Source organism: Ailuropoda melanoleuca, chromosome 16 (assembly GCF_002007445.2).
Source record: "Ailuropoda melanoleuca isolate Jingjing chromosome 16, ASM200744v2, whole genome shotgun sequence".
In the NCBI taxonomy this organism is placed as follows: Eukaryota; Metazoa; Chordata; class Mammalia; order Carnivora; family Ursidae; genus Ailuropoda; species Ailuropoda melanoleuca.
Genome location: NC_048233.1, coordinates 31,142,647 through 31,147,298, shown reverse-complemented (window position 1 = coordinate 31,147,298; position 4,652 = coordinate 31,142,647).

The window sequence follows — 4,652 nt, the reverse complement described above, 5'->3', positions numbered from 1 at the left end:
CCTTTTATCTAACTCATAACATTTCAGTAAAAACCTTTAACACAACAAATAAGAGGCAACTATGGTTCACGTACAACATGTTCAATGACACCAAAAGTATTATTGAGAACCAAATAATTTGGCTGAGAATCCAATGACCAATAGCAGCCAAAAGAGTTAACTATTATGCCAATATGCAACAGAAAAATAGACTTTGTAAGGTGAACAAATGATTTCACCTTAACAGGAAAAAAAAAAAAAAGAACTGGTATATGAGCAAGGCTTAAAATGTCTAATTCTAAAACTGAATTCTAATGTCAGAAAGAACTGCCATTAGTATTACCCATTCTTTCTTACAGATCTTATTTTTTCAAGCATGGAAATAGTTCAATGGCTCCAGTAAATATTAGGTTTTACATATCTTCTATAAAAAAAAAAAAACCAGAGCTATTCTCCATATTACTGAAATAGGTCTTGATTCTGATTTTTTTGTGTGTACTAATTACATTTTTAAATGGTAGATTCTTTCCATGGACCTCCAAACATGCACAAGAGGCTAGAATGTAGCAACATACAAATCAGAGACAAATAGGACATAAGTTCTGGAGAAGGCAAGGGTAAATTGCAAACCAAATAAAGGGAGTGGACAAAGTCGATGGTCAACAAGTAGAAACCTATGTTAACGTCAAAATGAGGTAAAGCACAGTCATTAAAGCATAGGCTTTAGAGTTACATCTTTAATTTGAATCTTGTCTCTACTACTGACTAATCACTTCAACTTCAAGTTCAATTTCCTTATCTATAAAATGGGGATAATCTTCATAATGTTGTGAGGATTAAAAGAGGTAGCGTATATAAATTACCTGTCTTTCACATAAGTAAGGTCAATCCACAAATGACTACTGATTGTTTTATATAAGTGTATTAGGCACTATTTCCAGGGGATACAGTGGCTTTAGAGCTATAAAATTTACATATAGGTCAATACATTTTAGTAGTTATTATCATTATCAGGTCATGAGGCAAAAGTTAGGTTAAGGAGTCAAAATCAAGATTAATGAAAGATATTAAAGTTATGAACTACAGCCAAAGTCAGAAAGTAACTAAGGTAAACAAAGCAACAAGAAAAAAGGTTTAAAGGAGAAATGTGAAGCTAGAATGAAGCTGCCTTAAAAGAGCTAGCTACATGTAGTCTGGTTGTGCTTCAATCCATGTTACAGCACCAACCGGATTTACTGAGTGCCCACTGTATGAAAAGCACTATTTTAGGCCATATACATTTTAAAAATATATTGCAAAACAGGTTTTTCACTCTCATCAGTAAATGCAGAAGTGAGGAGAGTAAGACCTATAAACATGAACTGTCTCAGTTATCTAATGCTGTGTAACAAATCACCTCAAAAATTTTAGTAGCTTAAAACAACATACATTGACCGCAAATATGCAACATGAGCATGGCTAGCAGGGACAGCTTATTTCTATACACTCTTGGCTGGGGCTGTTTAAAAGCAGGGGGACAATTCATTTGCTCACACATCCGGTGTCCAGACTGAGAAGACCTGAAAGCCTGGGGCTCCTCAGTCATCTTACTCTATATGGTCTTTCCACATGGTCTTTCCAGCATGGAGGTTTAGCAGTAGCCACACTTCTTAAATGGCAGTTCAGGGCAGCAAACGTAGGGGTCCTGAAGAGGGAAAAAAGAGAGCACCAGCTGGAAACTATATCACTTTTTATGATAGTCTTGGAAGTCATGCAGCATCACTTCTACCTCATTGTGTTTGTTAGAAGTAAGTCATCAGGTTGAGGTTAAGATGGCGGAGGAGTAGGGGACCCCTTTTTCAGCCGGTCCCCTGAGTTGTGCTGGATAGGTACCAGACCAGCAGGAACATCCACGGAATCAGCCTGAGACGCAGGAAGATACATCTGGATCTCTACAAATGAACATCTCCAGCGCTGAGTATCGAGGTACGAAGCGGGGAGCCGTGAAACCGCGCACAGATATCAGAAGCTAAACAGAAGGGAGAGGGAGACGCCGCGTCAGGGCGCCGGGAAGCGATAGCCACCTGCACGGGGGAGCGGACGGACCACGGACCCGCACGCTTGAGACAGCAGAACGGGAGCTCTGGGAGCACGCGGGGCGGCTGGCGGCTGGAGGGCCACCTGCACGGGGGAGCAGGTGGACTCACGGTCAGCACCCGCGAGACACCAGACTGAGACGGGGAGCTCCGGGGCCGGCGCTGGAAGTGAGGGCTGGGACGCCGGGTGTGGGGCGCACAGCCTGGGATGCTGCAGGGTTGAGCAGCACCAACAGAAACAGAGTTAAAGTGGCCAGAACATCAGTGGAGAACGATCCACGATCCCTCTGTTCTGAGACAGAGGCTGAATTTCAGCCGCTGCTGCTCTGACTCTCAGAAGAGGCATAGCAAACCGCCAGGGAAAGCCGCCAGAGAACAAAAGCCCAGAAATACCGGCTCACAGGGTGCCCATCCCCATCCCCCCTCGCAGGGGACACGAAGACTCTACCCAAACAGGGTTTTCTGAGTACCGGCAGGCAGGCCCCTCCCCCAGAGCCAGGTTGAAAAATCAAGAAGCCCACAACCCGGAGCGCCTGAAGTGGCGCAGTCACCAAGCACCTGTCTTCGGATTAGGGTGTGATCACAACGCTCCGTAAGGAGTCCTTCATCGGGCTTCTCCACCGGGAACCTGCTTNGGGAGCCTGCTTCTTCCTCTCCCACTCCCCTGCTTGGGTTCCCTTTCTTGCTGACTGTCTGTCTCTCTCTCTCAAATAAATAAATAAAATCTTTAAGGAAGAAGCCCACATCCCTAAGATCTCTATAAAACAAGGGTGCACGGCCTGGGTCCCAGTCAACAACTTGGGCTCTGCACAACCCCGCAATCTCTCCTCATCAGAATGACGAGGAGGAGGAGTCCCCCCCAGCAAAGAAAAGATAATGAGTCTGTGGCCTCTGCCACAGAATTGGCCTCGGCCACAGAATTAATACATATGGATGTATCCCAATTATCAGAAATGGAATTCAGAGCAACAATGGTCAAGATGATGAGTAAACTTGAAAAAAGCATCAGAGAAAGCGTTGCTGAGAATATAGAATCCCTAAGGGCAGAAATGAGAGCGAATCTGACAGAAATTAAAAATTCTATGAGCCAAATGCAGTCAAAACTAGAGGCTCTGACGGCCAGGGTCACCGAGGCAGAGGAACGCGTTAGCGAATTGGAGGATGGGTTAGTAGAAGAAAAAACGAAAATAGAAGCTGGTCCTAAAAAAATCCACGCCCACAAATGTAGATTATGGGAGATTACTGACTCTATGAAACGATCCAATGTCAGAATCATCGGCATCCCTGAAGGGGTGGAGAAAAACAGAGGTCTAGAAGAGATATTTGAACAAATTGTAGCTGAAAACTTCCCTAATCTAGCAAGGGAAACAAGCATTCGTGTCCAAGAGGCAGAGAGGACCCCATCCAAGCTCAACCAGGACAAACCTACGCCACGGCATGTCATAGTGCAATTCGCAAATATTAGATCCAAGGATACAGTATTGAAAGCGGCCAGGGCAAAGAAATTTCTCACGTACCAAGGCAAAGGTATCAGGATTACGTCAGACCTGTCTACAGAGACCTGGAATGAGAGAAAGGCTTGGGGGGGCATTTTTAAAGCTCTTTCAGAGAAAAACATGCAGCCAAGGATCCTTTATCCAGCAAAGCTGTCATTCAGAATTGATGGAGAAATAAAGACGTTCCAAAATCNGTTCCAGAATCGCCAGTAATTAACCAATTTCGTAACCACGAAACCAGCCCTACAGGAGATATTAAGGGGGGTTCTATAAAGTTAAAAAGGCCCCAAGAGTGATACAGAGCGGAAAGTCACAACTGATACAAAGACTTTACTGAGAAATGGCATCATTAAAATCATATCTGTCAATAATCTCTATCAATCTAAATGGCTTAAACTCTCCCATAAAACGCCACAGGGTTGCAGATTGGATAAAAAGACATGACCCATCCATTTGCTGTCTACAAGAGACTCATTTTGAACCCAAAGATGCATTCAGACTTAGAGTAAGGGGATGGAGTACCATCTTCCACGCAAATGGACCTCAAAAGAAAGCTGGAGTAGCAATTCTCATATCAGATAGACTGGATTTTAAACTAGAGGCCATAGAGAGAGATACAGAAGGGCACTATATTATTCTTAAAGGAAGTATTCAACAAGTGGATATGACAATTATTAATATATATGCCCCCAACAGGGGAGCAGCAAGATACACAAGCCAACTCTTAACCAAAATAAAGAGACATATAGATAAGAACACAGTAATAGTAGGGGACCTCAACACCCCACTATCAGAAATAGACAGAACACCCTGGCAAAAACTAAGNAAGCAAAGAATCAAAGGCTTTGAATGCCATACTCGACGAGTTGGACCTCATAGATATATATAGAACACTACACCCCAGAACCAAAGAATACTTATTCTGTTCTAATGCCCATGGAACATTCTCAAGAATAGATCATGTCCTGGGACACAAAACAAATCTCAACCAATACCAAAAGATTGAAATTATCCCATGCATATTCTCAGATCACAACGCTTTGAAATTGGAACTCAACCACAAGGAAAAACCTGGAAGAAACTCAAACACTTGGAGGCTAAG